Source organism: Staurois parvus, unplaced genomic scaffold (genome assembly GCF_062004578.1).
Source record: "Staurois parvus isolate SC_StPar_1 unplaced genomic scaffold, SC_StPar_1.0 ptg000663l, whole genome shotgun sequence".
NCBI classification, from domain to species: Eukaryota; Metazoa; Chordata; class Amphibia; order Anura; family Ranidae; genus Staurois; species Staurois parvus.
This window is the reverse complement of record NW_028318459.1, coordinates 573,169-592,602: the sequence shown is the minus strand read 5'-3', so window position 1 is coordinate 592,602 and position 19,434 is coordinate 573,169. Positions and strand designations below refer to the sequence as shown.

The window sequence follows — 19,434 nt, the reverse complement described above, 5'->3', positions numbered from 1 at the left end:
GGCTGTGGGGTCATCAGACTCGGGTAGTAGTTGACTCTCCAGATGCTCAAGGTTTCTTTGCAAATCTTGCACCAAGTAAAACAAGGCAGATACTGATTGACAAATGTCCCCCAATGCAGCAGCCTCCCTTTCAGACTCCATCATTGGCTGACTGGTACTGTCACGTACCTGATGGGAGACTGAAATGATGAGGTCGGCCTCACTTGTGTCACTAGCCCTGACCGCACTGGAGTTGGAACAGAGGGAGTCTAGGACCAGGGGGACAAAAGCACCAGTAGTTGTTGTTTGCAGCTTTTGCAGATGATGACCCTGGAAGACTGATGATCTTCTGATTCAGGCACAGTAGTAACAAGCAGAGTAGGTCTTGTAGATTGCCAGGCGTGCACCAGAGCAAGGCAGGTAGTGAGGGTAAGAGACAGGAGCAGTGTCATAGGAATAGCCAGGGTCTTCAACAGTCGGGCAGCGTGGTACAGAATCAGAAGGAAAGCTAAGGTCAGGAGCAGAGCCGAAGTCAGGAACCAGTATCAATCAGGAGAGCAATCAGAGTCAGGTGAGGAACAAGCCGGGTCAGCAACAAAGGAATCACACAGGAACAAGCAGGACACGGGGGAACTGAAGACCAGTCAGCATCTAACATAGGCAGGGACACTCTTTAAATAGGCCATCTGGCGCCAATCTTCGTCTTGCGTGTGCACGTGCGTGTGCGCGATCGCGCATTTCTGTGCGCATGCGCACAACCGGCAAATCTTCTCCGGGAGTTCCTATGCCCATGCGCATTTCTAATCGCGATTCATCTTGCTGGAAATCCCTTATGGCAGCTAAGGGTGCTGATAAGGTAGGGAGTTCCTTCTGGGGGTCTTTTGGGACAGCAGTCATTGCTCATCCAGTAGGATGATATCTGCCAACAAGTTCATGGCGTTTGCTGTGGGTAAGGACAGAGAGAGCAGCTATACCTGGCTTTGTTCAAATTATTTTTCTCCTGCTCCCCTATAGAGCCGGCACGCTCACATCTTTTCTAAATGTCCTGGCATCTTCCCGGGTGCACTGCGCATGCACAGACGCCCGCCGTGTCTAAGCTGACCAGAAGGGTCCTAGGGCCGCTGGTCCACGCATGTGTGGTGCGGCTTGACACTAGGGTGACCATCTTGGCTATGGGCAAACAGGGTTTTTTGCCCTTACTTAAAATCCTGTTTTTTTTCCTTCTAGGATAGGGAGGGAATTTGTTTCCCTTTACCCCGCTCCTTCCACTATTTAGTCCCGGGAGCTTTAGTGTGGCTTCGTGTGACTTTGGTGTAGGTCGACCTTGCTGAGAGATCCAGGAATAATGCAAGTATTCCCCGGCGGTTAGTCTTCTGTTTTTTTTTCTCTCTCCCTTTTTCTTTTTCCCTCCCTTTCTTTTACTTTTGCCCTCTTCTCTTTTTTCTCTCCCTCTTTCTTCTTCCCATGCACCCCCTTTTTATTGGTATCTTTTTTTCTTCTTCCCAAAAAAAATAAAAGAGGGGGAGGGGGAAATGCAGTAATCTAAATCTTCTTCCTGTCTTATAGCTGCTCTTTTTGCTCTTTGCTTAAGATGAGCTGTTCGCCCCCAAGCAAGACCCTCCTCTACTTCAAAGGTAAGGGCCTCCAGCCGGGTAAGTAGGAACAAAAAAAAAAAAGAGTGCGCTTATGCTGGTATATTTATGTATTTCAGTCCTGTACGCTAGAAGAGGTTCAAGAAGACATCCACGCGCCATGAGGAATACGAGGGCAGCCCGAGCCAAGTTCGATCTTCCAGATCCAGATACCATTCACCTGGGGGATGTTCTTCTGCTAAAAGACAACAATCCTCATGTTCCCCAAGCCCTAGACCTCAAAAATGCCGGGAATGTGAAGCCACCTCTCCACCAGGCAAGCTAGTCTGCAGAGACTGTTTCAGGAATTATGCAGCATAAAGAGGTGCAGAGAGCTAGCAGGTTTTGGACCTACTAAAAAAAGTGGTCAAGGATTCACTCGCAGAACTTATAGCAGCTAATCCATCATAGCTATCATCACAGCTTCCTCAGGAGGAGGCATCAGATGAACTACTAGCAGGCCCATCCTTTGGCGAACCCTCTCACCCCATAGCACACCGGCCATCTAAACAATGTGGATTAGGATTCCTCGGATGATTCAGATCCTTCAGGCTTTAGCTTTTCCCTAGTCCAGCCTTACTTCCAGGCAGTCAAGCTTGCCATTGGTTGGGAAGAAACTGATTCCCTAGCAAGTAAATCAAAGTGCTACTTCCCATTTCCTAAAAAGCGAATTACCTTCTTTCCTCTGATGGATGAAATGTGGGACATCATAGAAGGGGAATGGAAAAGGAGAGAGAAAGGATTTTCTCTCAATTGCCTGGGCAAGCTATATGCGCCTTTAGAAGCAGACTCCAGAATGTTGGATGGTCCACCGGTAGTGGATGCAGCGGTGGTCCGCCTAGCAAAAAACAACATTGCCTATGGATGACTCAACCTCGTTTAAAGATCCCCTGACAGATGAATAGATCTTGACCTAAAGAGGGCTTATCAGAAATGCCTGCAAGACAGCGATTGCACTGACGTTGGTCTCCAATGCTTTGCAAGTATGGACGGACAACATAGAGGTGGCTATCCAGCAGGGAGTTCCGAAGGAAGATATAGCCAAGGCTTTGGATGAGCTCAAGCTTTCGGCTGACTTAATTGGTGAAGCAGCTATCGATACAATAGGATCTTCTGCAAGATGAATGCTGCATGCCATAATGGCAAGGTGGGCCTTTTGGTTGAAGCCATGGGCAGCCAATATGGTGTCAAAACAAAATTGGTGTAAAATTCCTTTTGATGGTAAAGCACTGTTTGGAGAGAGGCTGGAAAGGGCCATTTCCCATGTTACAGGAGGAAAATCAGGCCTGTTACCCCAAGACAGAAGACCTAGACGTACCAGGGGATTTACTTCAAGGTTTCAGCAATTCAGGGGCAAAGATTACAGGCAGTTCAGACAGGGCAGAGATTCAAGGAAGGCCTGGAGAAGCACACAATCAACTTTTTTGAACACCCAAAAAACAAAAGGCTCTGCCTAACCTGCAGGACCAAGTCCTTTTGAAGCCAGGCCAGCCCAGGAAATCCCAGTAGGAGTCAGATTGAGGCATTTTGCCAAGATGCCAGGATCCCTGGGTGGTCTCGACAGTTCAGTTCGGACACTTCTTGACTTTCTGAGACCGGCCACCGACTTCTTCACCCCCATGAGAGTACCAGAGTCCCCTCAGAAGAGAGGTATAGCTCTAATTTCTGGATTCCCTATAGGCACAGCAGGCGGTAATACTGGTTCCTCCATCCGAGAGGTTTTCAGGTTTTTACTCCAACCTATTTCTGGTACCCAAAAGGAATGGCGGTTGGAGACCCATAATAGACCTTAAGAGATTAAACCACTACATACTCTTGGAGAGCTTCAAGATGGAATCACTGCAGACTATTTTCCACGCCATTCAATCTGGGGACTGAATGCTGTCAGTGGACCTTCAAGATGTGTATCTACATGTACCCATGCTCCCACCGTTTTCAGAAATATCTGAGGTTTGCAGTCGGCCAGATTCATCTGCAGTTCCAGAGTTTGCCCTTCGGTCTATGTAATTCTCCCAGAGTCTTCATGAAAGTACTTATCGCAGTTCTAGTCCCACTACAGGAGTTTGGACTCAGGGAATATCACTACCTGGACGGTGTCCTACTACTAGCGAAGAATCCAGCCCAACTAACAGAACACAGGGAAGTTCTGATTTCCACACTATCAGAGTTCAGATGGGTGATAAATTAAACAAAAAGTCAACTTATCCCAACACAGCAAAAGATTTATCTAGGCGCCCTGTTCGACACTTCCAAGGGGTCAGTGTCCCTTCCCCCTCAGAAATTAACAGCCATCATTCGTAAGATGAAGAAAGTGAGGACACAGTCCCACCTGACAGCCTCAAGCTGATAGGGGTGATGTCAGTATGTATCCCAATGGTTCCATGGGCCCACTGGCACCTGAGGCACTTTCAGTTAGAATTCCTGAGACAATGGAGCAAACTATATCTATCCCAGCCCATACGCTTGACAAGTGTAATGCACAGGGGACTACAGTGGTGGATGAAGAGAGAAATGCTTACAAGATCGCGTCCATTAGGGTATCTCTCCTGGCCATTGGTATCACAGACAAAAGTGCGATCGGCTGGGGGGCACACTGCGACCAAGTGTCAGTTCAAGGAAGATGGACTTTTCACGCAAAAAGAATCATCTCAAATATTCTGGAAATTCAAGCAGCTCTTCTCACTCTGATAGCCCTGGAGTTTCAAATCAGATGCAAGCCAGTCCTTCTCCAAATGTACAACAGGGCGGCAGTTTCATACATTCATCATCGGGAGGGGACCCACAGCAGGTCCTTATTGAGAGAAGTGGAACCCATCATTCTTTGGGCAGAAAGGAATTTAATGGATCTAACCGCAGTCTATCTGTCAGGCCACCTTAATACAAAGGCGGACCTTTTGTCTTTATAAGCAGTTACAGCAATATTTGTTTTGTTTTTTACATTTGGGATACAAGTTTTATATACATAAATAACAGTTGATCATTGTAAGCACCCCTGTCAGTGGTTAATGGTTTGTCTCATCCCTGTAAATGCTACATTTGCAGGACAGCAGGTTCTGTTCGAAAAACAACAGACAAGCTGGGTCACCTGGTGAAAATAAAGGAAATAAAGCCTAAAATAGAAAACAAATGCAGCCACCACACCTAAGAATTGGTAAGCTGCAACATAATAAATGTTTGATTTTGGGTTTATTACCACTTTAAGATGAGTTTTACCCTTGTCATGAAGGGGTTAGGATAGATCACCTTGTACTCTATTATTCCCATCTGTTCTTGTGGTTACATCCTGACTAGTTTCCCTTGTTTCAAGATCCTTCTTTAATAATACATATGTCAGACACCTTGTACTGTCAGGATATTCAATATCTGCTCCTTTTATTTCTTTACTCAGTGCACCTATAAGCTGAGCACGTTTAATTATTTTCCACAGTTAATCTGCAAACCTGGCAAGCTGAGACTTGACTTCCTCCGTTCCTGCGTGTGGTTGATGTCAGTGCTTGCTGCACTCAGGTCACTCATTCTGCTTGTCTTCAGTGCAGTATCTGGCTGTGACTACGGGGCTCCTTGTATTTATCATTTTGTGCCTTCATAACAAGGTTGAAGAGTATGCACGTTTCTTGCAAGCATATATTCTCTTTCCATTTTTTTTTTAACCCCTTTGCCTAAGAGTAAAACAAATGTTAAAGTATAACTAAAGGCAATCCTTTTTTTTTAGTTTTGGATTTATTGCTACATGTGCCCCCTTTATGGAGATTCACCCTATTTGTCCTGTTTACCATTATCATTGAAAGAGAAAGTAAAAGAAAAATCCCAAATTTTGGGTTGTCCCCAGAAAAGTAATAGAAGGGAAATCTTCCAACGGGGACACTAGTCCTGGTGACCTGGGGGTCCCCAAAGAATTCCCTAATTTGTGGGGATTTCTTCTCATTTCCTGTTTGGCTATGGGACAGAAAATTAAGGGAAATCTCTGCAATGGGACACAGATGGTGAAATAAAATCTGACAGAGGTTATAACCCTCCCTTGCTCTATGAAAATTAAAAAATAAGTTTTGCCTATTGTTCTACTTTAATGCTTTGCAACTTTGACATGTGTTAGTAAAACCGTACATATCATAACAACTACTGTGCATCCAGGTGGATTATACCTTGTTTTTTTCAGGATAAGATTAGGCTTTCATTTGGTGGTAAGTGGTAATGGACATCTCCAGTGGTGTATTTAGGTTTTGTGCTGCCCTAGGCGGAGAGAGCCTGACACTGACCAACAGCAAACCGCATCCCCTCCCAGTGACAGAGAAAGGCACTCACCTTCACAGCTCCGGCCATCCTCAGGAATGACAGTCGGGCTCTGTATACACCATCAATGAGCCCGCAGCCTCTGCCGCATATGTCCCTTCTTCCAGGGGGCAGTGTTGCCCCCCTAAACAATGCCACCCTAGGCAAATGCCTTGTTTGCCTTGTGGTAAATACGCCTCTGGATATCTCCTGATTTTTTTTTTCATAATAAAAGGAAAGCTGGCCCAAAATAGTAAAAAAATTAGCTGTCTATTTCTAGCTACTACCATATGCTACCACCAAAGAACAACCCAAAATAAGTTCTGCTCCTGATGATCGTAGTGATACCACATATGTGTATGTTGGTTGTTTGTACCCATAGTACAGCCCAGAAACAATAGGGCACGTTTTGCTTTTTTTCATCCTACTTAAAACACACTGACACTAATTTAAAAAAAAAAATTTTTTGTAAATTCTGCCCAAAAAAATACTGACCCTGACCTTGACTCAAACACTAAACCTGGCACTGACCTAGATCAAACCTTGATCTAGGTATTTGTTTTATTTATATTTTATTTTTATTATTATTTTTATTTTTGTACATTTTTTGTTTTTTTCTCTGCAAGGAGAGAGAGCGGGATACACCGTATCTCTCTCCTCCACTCAGAAAGAAAAAACACAGGGGCAGGCATCACACAGTGACTGTCAACCAGAGGCTATCACAGAGATCAGGTGACCTGGAATTGGTAGTGCCGGGTCCCAATCATTAGTACGGGACCCAGGGTTCTCGGTGAGACCCCGGTCTCTGTGCTAGGAGCTTGCCATGTGGTGTGTGTGGATGTGGGAGGCCCTCCCGCTGTGATATTGTATTCTCACAGACCAGTACCACGGGCTATAGCCGGCGGAACAAATTTCCAACAGGCTGGTTGCACACAAGTTGACCAATAGACTGACTTGTGTACAACCAGCCTGCCCATACATGGATCAAAATTTGGCTGGTTCCTGCTGAACCAGACAAATTTCAATTCATTTATGGCTGGCTTAACCCTGTTCAACCCACTGATTGAATGAAAAAAAAAAGACTCCTGTGCTTCAACTTTGTTCCCCACTAAAAGCTGCCACTTCCTTTCAAAGTTAGAAATAATATTTTAACCGCCTCCCGCCATATAAGCAAATGAGGGGCGGGCGGCAATTCTCTCATTCTGTGCGCTCCCGGGGCGCGTGGCAATCGGTGGTGTGCTGTGTCCCTGGGACAAAGCAGATCACCAATCACAGTAAAGAGCCGTTGACGTAGGTTCTATCATGTGATCAGCTGAGTCCAATCAAAGATGATCTCATGTAAATAGGAAATACCGGTTGTCCGCAGTCTTCTCCTCACGCTGACAGCTAGTGAGGAGAGGCGGAGGAGAGGGAATTCTTTAGTGGGGACATGTACACTGATCATCAGTGCCCTGATGATCAGTGTAACCCCATCAGTGCCATCTGTCAGTGACCATCAATGCCACATACCAGTGCCTATAAGTGCCACATATCAGTGCACATCAATGCCACATATCAGTGCCCTCCAGAACTGCCTTTCAGTGCCAACTATCAGTGCCAGTCAGTGCTGCATATCAGTGCTGCCTATCAGTGTTTGTCAGTGCTGCCTATCAGTGCCTGTCAGTCCCGTCTAACAGTTCCAATCAGTGCCACCTATCAGTGCCATATGAGTGCTGCCTTTCAGTGCTCATCAGTGATGCCTGTCAATGCCCACCAGTGATGCATTGATGCCTATCAGTGCCTCCTTATCAGTGCAGCTAATCAGTGGCCATCGCTGCAGCCTCATTAGCGCACATCAGTGAAGGAGAAAAATTACTTATTTACAAAATTTTATAACGGAAACTAAGAAACTTTTTTTTTAAAATTTTCAGTCTTTTTTAGTTTGTTTAGCAAAAAATAAAAACCCCAGAGGTGATTAAATACCACCATAAGAAAGTTCTATCTGTCTCAAAAAATTAAAAAATTTTTGTTTGGGTACAGTGTTGCATAACCACGCAATTGTCATTCAAAGTGTGACAGCACTGAAAGCTGAAAATTGGCCTGGGCAGAAAGGGGGTAAAAGTGCCGGTAGGCAAGTGGTTAAAGTGGTTCTAAAGGTACAAAGTTTTTGTATTTTTTTTTTTACCTAAATGCATGGTATGCATTAAGGTAAAAAACGTTCTGCATACAGTCCCCCCCCCAGCCCCTCCTTATACATACCTGAGCCTGATCTCGATCCAGCAATGTGCAGGAGAGCAGCAGCTCGGGGCAGAGAGTGTTACTACAGCATGAAGGATGTGATGGCCAGGGTAGCCGGGTCCTCCTCAACTCCAAACGAAGGGATGGTTTGCTCCTGCTAGGGACAAGTGAATCAGCCCAGAGTGCAGGGGCAGGAGCAGGGGAACTGCAGGAGAGCAGGCAGGGAAGCAGGGAGCTTGGATGAGCTTGTTGGGGAAGCCCCTGTCTTATAACAGCAGGGGGCTGCGCTGCCCCTCTGAAAATTGCCGCCCCAGGCAAATACCTTGTTTGCCTTGCGGTAAATACGCCGCTGCCAACACTCCAGAATGGTCATATGACTGGCTGCTGGAGGGAGTCCTGTTCTCCAAAGAAAAGGTATTTCTCAGCCTTTTGCAACATTATTGTAAAGTAGATTTATTGTCATTTGAGTATTTTCCAGCTTAAGAAAGAAGTTCCTGGCTGAAACAAGCATATGTTCCGGTGTGTTTATTACACCTGATTGTTTTTCCCATTTGTACGCTTTGTAACTTTGCTCATCCAGGCTGGCAGCTCCATCAAAGCACTTAAACTATTTTCCGTATGTAGTAAACAATGCAAGCACTGTTTGTGCTCAACTGAGGATAGACACATCTTGAAAAGGAAAAAGTGACGAGAGCCCATCTCTTTCCACTGTTAACACTTTGGCTCTGTTCCTGGAGGGCACTACACATTCATCATTGTTACTAATGTCAGGACAATTAATTAGGGGAATTTTTTAGTTCATAATCGATCAGAAAGATTTTCCAGGAAATAAAAGTAATTATATAAAGATTATTGGCAGGAAACAATCTGTAAAACTTGAGACGCTCAGAGCAGGGTGAGGAAAACATTTGTTTCTCTTCGTTACAAGCATCAGGTGCTTATTTCCACTGTCAGTCCTTCAGAAGTGTAGTAATCATATTATACAATATTATAGGGGTAGTATTTGTGTGACATCGCTGGTCATGCGCCTAACTAATGGCCAAAGAGTAACGTCCAATAGTATGGGCTTGAAGAAGATGTAAACCCTAACTGGATTACATTTAGTTTACTAAAGCACTGTCATAAATAATTGCCATGGTTTAAATACCATTAAATAAAATACCTTTTTTTTTCATCCTTTGTTGAATCTTAGTGCTGCTGGTCTCTTGCAGCCTTTTCCTGTTTACATGCAGTCCAGCTACAGCTGCATTACATTTATTAGGGTGGGTTTTCAGATGGTGACAACATTAGACCATAGCTGGTTAATATGTGTTGAAATAGTTATTTGTAGTCTCTATTGGAAGCCTAGAGTGACAACGCAAGAACACACATGGGAGACAGAGACAGAGCGTTGTCACCCTAAAACTGGAAGTACTTGAACCAAGAGCTTCATGGCAGGATGGCCAGTTTATTTTGTAAATGAAAGCTACAATATTAAAAATTATTAAAACACTTACAATTGAAAAACCAATGTATAAACATAAGAGTAGAATCAAACCGAACATCAACCATTACATGGTAGTTTTCCTACAAAAGAGAAGTTCTGCCATAAAAAAACACAAGCACACATACTCACCTAGGTGGGTGCAGCATCCATCCTATGCAGCATCTGTCCATCACTGCCTGTAAGACCAAGAACAGAGCGAACAAAGACTGCTGATCACTCAGTTCTTGGTCTATAGCCCCCACTGGAGTACTGGGCTGTGGAGGGGGTGGAAGTGGCTTGCTTAGGCTCTCTGTGGCATGCTGAGATGGCGAGCCAGCTACCAGTCAGGAATCTGGAATTGGGTATCTTTAAAATTGGGATCTCTCCAGACCCTGGACCAGCTCAGTGATGTCCAGTGACAGTGGACTTTAGCCTGCTGTTGGCTAAATACAGGTCACAGGAGTGCAGAACTAAGTGCACTCCTGTGACCCACAGAAGAAGTAGGGCCAAAAGAGCTTTCCATACTTCTCCTTTAAAGACACTGTCACTTTGCCCATACAGTTGGTTTATTCTGCTTTGATTTTATGTCAGTATTTAACAAGGATGCTGATTGCATCAGGGTTTCAGATTCAGGGAATACCTACAAGCCTGTGTATTAAACATCATCTTGAAAATATGGCACGGCACACCAGTAACAATATAAAAGCAGCAGCAAAATCTATTTTTAGGAAAACTCTACAAAGCCTAAAAACACAAACACTATCATTTCCATTTAAAAGATCTTTATCATTAGTCTAAAGGCCAAGTCTAATTTGGGTTAGCATTGTAAAGAAAAATAATGACGTGTGCCCTCTTATCCCATACCTCTGTGTAATTCCACTATATCTTTGAACCTTCAAAACATGCTTAGCTGTAGAGCACCTCCCTATAAGTACTATAATAAAAAAATACCAGGCACTTATCCAAATGAACACATTGGACATGCAATTCAGCCTCAGGTTTATAGTGGTCCATCAAAGGTGTGTACACAAAATAATTCTGGGGTAATTGACATTTTCATGCTATGAATCAGTAGTGTATTATGTAAGAACAAAGCATTAAAAGTCGATCAAAGTTTTAGCAACTTGGGTATAGCAAGTTAAAACAAGAAGTCTTCCCTTATAAGAATCCCCTGTGTACAACTGTTAATAAAGATTATGGATGCTGTTTAAAATTTAGACTGTAAGCTCTCTTTTTTTAAATGGAAAAGGTTTTTGTTTTTTTGGACAGAGTTCTTATTCCTTGTGTTTTAGGTATTTATGTGTGTTATAAGGTTGTTATAGCTAATCTACTGTATGTCTCCATTTTGTACATTGATTTTACAGATTAGGGCATTATATAAAGCACCTATAATAATAATTGCCAAAATTTGAATACATATACTGTATGTTTGGTGCTTTACTTTGGCGAGATACTACTGTAATTCAGAGAAAGACCACTACTATAATTTGTAAGACGGGCAACTAAAAAAATACATAGCTTCTCATCAAAACTGAACTAGCTAACTGCACAGCTGAAATGCGGTGCTCAGCATAAATGAGTACACCCCTTTTGAAAAGTAAGATTTTAATCAATATCTCAATGAACACAAGAACAATTTCCAAAATTTTGACAAAACTGAGTTTTGTAGAACATTTCTTTAGCTCTTTACATGAAAGTAAGGTTAATAATATAACTTACCGTATTTGCCGGCGTATAAGACGACTTTTTGACCCTTGAAAATCTTCTCAAAAGTCGGGGGTCGTCTTATACGCCGGTACACATGTTAGGGGGGCTGCGGCATTAAGTACAGGGGTTTGCAGGGGCTGACGTCTCTTACCTGGATCCAGTTCCACGACGATACGGTCCAGGAAGCACGGCGTCTCCTTCAGTTCGGCCACTGGATGTTCGTGCGGCTGCGCGGCTCCGCCTCCTCACCGGTGATTGGCCGCCAAAACTGTAGCTCAGGAAAGGCACACAGGCGGCCAATCACCGGCGAGGGGGCGGAGCCGAGCGGCCCCGCGAAAATTGAGTGCCGGAGCAGCAGGTAAGTGCTCTGTGTAGAGGTGCTGCTGCAACCACATATGCTGGCTGCAGCAGCACCGTACTAGAACAGGGTCAGCAAGTGTCAGTGGGAGGAATAGTGCCCCATCATTGGTGTCACTGATACCAATGATGGGGCACTATTCCTCCCATTGATACCAACGATGGGGCACTATTCCTCCCACTGACACCAACGATGGGGCACTATTCCTCCCCCCCACTGACACCAACGATGGGGCACTATTCCCCCCCCCACTGACACCAACGATGAGGCACTATTCCTCCCCCCACTGACACCAATGATGGGGCACTATTCCACCCCTCACTGACACCAATGATGGGACACCATTCCTCCCACTGACACCAATGATGGGGCACTATTCCTGCCACTGATACCAATGATGGGGCACCTATTCCCCCCACTGATACCAATGATGGGGCACTATTCCTCCCACTGATGCCAATGATGGGGCACCATTCCTGCCACTGATACCAATGATGGGGCACCTATTCCCCCCACTGATACCAATGATGGGGCACTATTCCTCCCACTGATACCAATGATGGGGCACTATTCCTCCCACTGACATCAATGATGGGGCACTATTCCTCCCACTGGTGTGCATTGGAAGAGGGGTAGTCTTATACGGCAAGTATAGCCCAAACACTACATTTTAGCAGGAAAAGTAGGGGGGTCGTCTTATACGCCCAGTCGTCTTATACGCCGGCAAATACGGTAGATTACAAAATATTTAGTTTTACTCAAATTAGTTGATGCAAAAATGAATACACCCCACAACAAAAACTACTCCAACTAGTATTTTGCATGACCTCCATGATTTGTAAGGGCAGCACCAAGTCTTCTAGGCATGGAATGAACAAGTTGGCAACATATTGCAAGATCTTTTTCCATTCTTCAAGAATTTTAAAGCCTGGATGCTGGATGGAGAGTGATGCACAACTTGTCTTTTCAGAATTCCCCATAGGTGTTTGATGGATTCAGATCAGGAGACATACTTGGCCACTGACTCACTTTCACCCTGTTCTTCTATAGTAATGAAAAAAATTGGCCTTATGTGTGTGCGTTTTGGATCATTGTCATGTTGGAAAAGTGCACAACAACCAATGGAATTATGGTAGCATCTTCTCTTTCAATATAGAGCAGTACATCTGTGAATTTGTGATACCATCAATGAAATGCAACTCCCCAACACCAGCAGCCGTCATGCAGCCTCACAGAAGGATACTGCCACCACCATGTTTCACAGTAGGCACCATGCATTTTCTTTGTACTCCTCACCTTTGTGACACTATAGTTTTGAAGCCATCAGTTCCAAAAACATTTATCTTGGTCTCATCACTCCAGAGTACAAAGTCCCAATAGTCTTCTTTTTCAGCATGGGCCCTGGCAAATTCTAGGCAGGCTTTTTTGTGCATGGGCTTTAGGAGAGGCTTCCTTCTTGGACGATACCCATGCATGCCATTCCTCTGCAGTGTACACCGTATTGTGTCATGGGAAACAATCACCCTAAATTTGCTTTCTACTTCTTTAGCTAACTGCAGTAAAATTGTGTGGTGATTTTCTTTAACCCTTCTCATCAGAAGATGCTCTTGTCGAAGTGTTAACCTCCGTGGATGGTCTGGACATCTCTGTGAAATGGTTGCAGTTCCATCTATGTTACATTTTTGTATCACTTTTGCTACAGTATTCTGACTGATAAGTAAAGCTTTGCTGATCTTCTTGTAGCCTTCAACTTTCTTGTGTAAAGAAATTATTTTCTTTCTCAGGCCTTGTAACATTTCTCTTCCATGTGGTGCCATTGTTGACAGCATGAAATGGGAAGGGGTTTTCTTTAAGTAACTCCCTTTTATAATCAACTGTTTGCTGGACACCTGTTTAATGACTAATTAGATTCACCTGCAGTTGAATTCTTGTTAATTGGGATTTTGTTGTCTAAAATGTATCTTTGCTCCTAAGACTTTCATTAAGGTGTACTCCTTTTTGCAACATGGTCTTGAATGAATTTGTTAGGAAAAATACATTTTTCTGTGTGCAAATTAACAAATCTTGTTTGTAATCAATGGCCCGCATTTGTGGGAGTATTTTGTAGTATAGTGTCCCAAAGAAAATGTTGATTCTAAAAAGAAAGTAAAGATTTGCTGACAAATCTGTTGGGTTGTACTCAGTTATGCTGAGCACTGTACATAAATGTGAATCATTTGATCTGCCCAGGAATCTGTCATTCTTTTAAGTCAGTATTGTGATTCACACACACTCCTGTCAGACCCCACAACCAGGTCTTGAACCTCCCTCCAAATGACAATGCAGTTGATATGGCTTGGTCCACCACCCACAGCATTGATTGTGATTAGACAACAAAGGAGCAGCAGAACATTGATAAAAACATATATCTGCTGTCATTTCCTGTAAGCATGTTATCAGTGTTAGATTGACAGCACTAAGCAATGCATAAGATTTCTGATTGGCTCAGGGCGTTGACCAACCCTCTCCCAGTTTGAGTGCTGCTAGGAAAAGAATTACCTAGAGTTGAAAGTAGAATGTATATTAGTTGTGTATGTAAATAGGTCATAAAATAAAAGAGAAAACCATTAAATGAAAGATTGAAATGTATAAATGTGAATTGTTTTATCTGCCAAAGAATCAGTAATTATTTTGTAATAAAATCCCATTGGATGAAATCGAAGGTAACCCCTGTTTCTGTAACATTTAATTGTATGCCTTATTTCAAAGGACTAGACTTGTGACAGGTTTGCTTTTTCCCTAGAACGTGCAGTGCCACTGCTTTATAAAAAATCCAAACCATACAAATATAAAGCGTAATGAGATACTTTATAAATGTTCTTAGAGTTTAGTGCCCGTGGAGCAATATTAAAACTAGAAAAGCTACAATTTCTGGGGAAATTGTGTGAAGTGTTCTTGACTCCACCGTTAGTCTACAACTGGAGTGGGCGGAGTAACTGGTTGGAGTGGCTTGAGTAACTATTGTGTGGTTGGAGTGGCTGGAGTAACTGTTCCTATGGCAACTCACTCTACAGCAAGGGCAGAGAAGAGCGGTTAAAAACAAACTGCTCCAACTTGCTCACTTCACTGGCGGTTGCCATCTTCAAATGAATTAAGTTTAAAAATTATAAATCCTACAGCGAACAGCTTTATATTGTGAAAATCACAAGACCCAAACCTACATTTTTATGCATAGTATGTCTCTGAAATATTAATAATGACGGCACAGTCACCGTTTAGAAATTGCCCTTCAAATTTGAGGTGGCTAGAGTGGAGTTTCAATGAATGTCAATGGGCGGCGTAAGTTGCAAACAAATGGTCATATTGTGAAAACTATCAGGACTATGGCTTAGCTGTGGACATTTTTAGTGGCAGCAGGGACAGCTGAATGTTTTGATATAAGATTTGTGTAGGTGGGCTTGAAAATGAGGGAGTGATGGCAGTTTAGAAATCATGTCCTGATTTTTCAGCTCCCACTCTAGCTTTTGTCAGCTTACACTCTAGTTTTGAACATTCCGCCATTCATTCCTATGTGACCAATTTCACCACAAAAACGCCGATATTTCGTGAACCATTCAGCGAAACGTTCCACAAAGTAATAGCACACCAATCGGGAACAATCCGCACGTTTCGGTATTTTACTGTCTATGTAGTGTAAAACTGTGGGAGGAGTTAGGGTGGTAAATTTGGCTATAATAATAAGAATATATATGTGAGATAACAGTAAGTGGTCTTGCCATGCCAGCGTGTGCAGATAAAAAATAAATCTGGGAAGAAAATCTGGTCATATGATCTGTCAAAAGTCTTGTGACCAACTCTCCCTCAATCTCATAATTCTTTCTGCTGTGTTAAGCAGAGAAAACTCAGAGCAGCCTACATTTTATGAATGGACTACAAAGTGCCAGCCACGGTATGGATTAACCATGTGGAGTATACTGAAAGGCAGATGGCAATATCTGGTCCCTATTATAAATGAGCCCCAGAGTGAAGTCTGAATGCCTGATCTTAATGTGTATCCAGAGTCAGTGTCTCAGAAAGTTATAAGGCCATTTAAAGTGCATGACTGCCATGGGGCTAGCATTTTCAGAAGAAGAGGTCAACAATGTTAGACTTTAGGCTGAACACCAGAAAAACAGTTAAAGCGGTATTAAACCCCCCCCCCCCACCCCAAAAAAAAGTGTAATATATTGCAATTTACCAATCCTTAGAGGTGGTGGCTGCATTAGTTTTCTTTTTAAGGCTTTATTTCCCTTATTTTCACCTGTGATCCAGTCAGTGTTATTTTTTAAAAGAACATGCTCTCCTGCAAAAGGATCAGTTACAGGTATATGAGAAATCATTTAACACTGACAGGCGTGCTTACAATGATCAGCTGTTATTTATGTAAAACCTTTTAGCCCAAAAGGAAAGAAACATTTTTACTGTAACTGCTTAGAAAGTGTGAGCTGGGGTCCGGCTTCAATTTGTTAGTGTATCTAAATCTGCTACTACATCTAACACACTCCCCACCCCCAGATTGACAGACAGACAATGCTGCTGTCCAAAGGTGTCCCCTGTACTTCTTCATCCAGAGTGGTGGCACTCAAGTACAGGAGATGTTATTGGAAGGATCACCAGGTGAAAACGGGGAAAAGCCAAAAGAAAAAGAAAACTAATGCAACCACCATATCTAATAGTGTGTAAGGTGCAATATATTACATTTTTGGGTTTAAATACACAGATGAAATACAGATTTCAAAACATTTTTTTCCCTACAGAGGATTTGTATTTCTGTCCATCCCATCTTGAGATTTACATAGCTCTGCCACACAGCACAACCTGCCTGGTGCGGAACTGACCTAATAATTGTTTGCTGCAGTTTCATCTCTGCCTCCAGCCTGTGATTGGACAATGATAGGAGAAGCAGCCTTTTTATATCCATTGCATCTATAATTACAGAGCTGCATTTGTTTGTGACTGTTATATAATGACTCCTCTTGCAATGCATGCCAAATGCATTATGGGACACATTTCCTGGCCCCGTCATTCACGTCTATGGCTTTGACCATATTTTGGTTTTCACTTCATTGCAAATTATGGAAAGACAAATTTGTGATTCAAAAAATTTACTGCTGTCATACCCTCCACAGTTGTACATATGGCCCCCTAGCTTACCCTCTACACACCTCTCCTGTACATATTTCCCTCTATAATACCCTCTGAACTGCTCTCCTACAAATACTTTGTACTGTCATACCCACCACACTCCACTCCTACACATACTGCCCACTGTCATACCCTCCACACTCCACTCCTACACATACTGCCCGCTGTCATACCCTCCACACTCCACTCCTACACATACTGCCCGCTGTCATACCCTCCACACTCCACTCCTACACATACTGCCCACTGTCATACCCTCCACACTCCACTCCTACACATACTGCCCGCTGTCATACCCTCCACACTCCACTCCTACACATACTGCCCGCTGTCATACCCTCCACACTCCACACCTACACATACTGCCTGCTGTCATACTCTCCACACTCCACTCCTACACATACTGCCCACTGTCATACCCTCCACACTTCACTCCTACACATACTGCCCACTGTCATACTCTTCACACTCCACTCCTACACATACTGCCCACTGTCATACCCACCACACTCCACTCCTACACATACTGCCCACTGTCATACCCTGCACACTCCATTCCTACACATACTGCCCACTGTCATACCCTGCACACTCCACTCCTATACAAACTGCCCACTGTCATACCCTGCACACTCCACTCCTACACATACTGCCCACTGTCATACTCTTCACACTCCACTCCTACACATACTGCCCACTGTCATACCCTCCACACTCCACGCCTACACATACTGCCCACTGTCATACCCTGCACACTCCACTCCTACACACACTGCCAACTGTCATACTCTTCACACTCCACTCCTACACATACTGCCCACTGTCATACCCTCCACACTCCACTCCTACACATACTGCCCACTGTCATACCCTGCACACTCCACTCCTACACATACTGCCCACTGTCATACCCTGCACACTCCACTCCTACACATACTGCCCACTGTCATACTCTTCACACTCCACTCCTACACACACTGCCCACTGTCATACCCTCCACACTCCACTCCTACACATACTGCCCACTGTCATACCCTGCACACTCCACTCCTACACACACTGCCCACTGTCATACCCTCCACACTCCACTCCTACACATACTGCCCACTGTCATACTCTTCAAACTCTTCTCCACATGTTTTTCTTTGTAATACATTGCCCTGCAGACACTGTCCATTGTTATACGCTCAGAACTCCCTTCCTATATATACTGCCCACCATCATACCCTCTGCACTTCATTCCTGCTAAAAATGCCCATCATTATACCTTTCACTTTTGCACATGCTGCCCTTTGTCATACCCATCACACTCCTTTCCCCCAAATAGTTCCCTCCTGTAATGCCTTCTGCACTCTTCACCTGCCCATAATTACCACTGAACAACCCTGCCACATACTGCCTGCTATCATATGCTCTGCCTCTCTTTCTGCATATATTGCCCCCTGGCTTACCCACACACTCCACTCCTGCACATATTGTCTCCGATCACACCATCTGAAATCCTCCACTGCACATACTGTATTGCCCACTGTCATTCCCTCTACTTTCCTCTCCTGCACATATTGCACACTATCATTCCCTCTACATTCCTCTCCTGCACATATTGCACACTATCATTCCCTCTACATTCCTCTCCTGCACATATTGCACACACTATCATTCCCTCTACATTCCTCTCCTGCACATATTGCACACTATCATTCCCTCTACATTCCTCTCCTGCACATATTGCACACTATCATTCCCTCTACATTCCTCTCCTGCACATATTGCACACTATCATTCCCTCTACATTTCTTTCCTGCACCTACTGCCTACTGTCATTCCCTCTACATTCCTCTCCTGTGCATATTGCCTACTGTCATTCCCTCTACATTTCTCTCCTGCACCTACTGTCATTCCCTCTACATTCCCCTCTTGTACCTACTGCCCACTATCATTTCCTCTACATTCCTCTCCTGCACCTACTGCCCACTGTCATTCCCTCTACCTTCCTCTCCTGCACATAGTGCCCACTGTCATTCCTTCTATATTCCTCTCTTGCACATAGTGCCCACTGTCATTCCCTCTACATTCCTCTCCTGCACCTACTTCCCACTATCACTCCCTCTACATTCCTCTCCCGCACATAGTCCCCACTGTCATTCCCTCTACATTCCTCTCCTGCACCTACTTCCCACTATCATTCCTTCTACATTCCTCTCCCGCACTTACTGCCCACTGTCATTCCCTCTACATTCCTCTCCTGCACTTACTGCCCACTGTCATTCCCTCTACATTCCTCTCCCGCACATAGTGCCACTGTCATTCCCTCTATTTTCCTCTCCTACACATAGTGCCCACTGTCATTCCCTCTACTTTCCTCTCCTGCATATAGTGCCCAGTGTCGTTCCCTATACATTCCTCTCCTGCACATAGTGCCCACTGTCATTCCCTCTACATTCCTCTCCTGCACCTACTTCCCACTATCATTCCCTCTACATTCCTCTCCCACACATAGTGCCCACTGTCATTCCCTCTACATTCCTCTCCTGCACCTACTTCCCACTATCATTCCCTCTACATTCCTCTCCCACACATAGTGCCCACTGTCATTCCCTCTACATTAATCTCCTGCACTTACTGCCCACTGTGATTCCCTCTAC

The 19,434-nt window shown here is 44.1% G+C and overlaps 2 pseudogenes; both read left to right on the top strand.

The window, feature by feature from the left end:
- The first annotated feature begins 891 nt into the window (after positions 1 to 891).
- On the top strand, positions 892 to 3,067 carry LOC149447928 (uncharacterized; annotated as a pseudogene).
- Positions 3,068 to 3,145: 78 nt separating this feature from the next.
- LOC149447927 (uncharacterized) lies at positions 3,146 to 4,516 on the top strand (annotated as a pseudogene).
- The last annotated feature ends 14,918 nt before the right edge of the window (positions 4,517 to 19,434 follow it).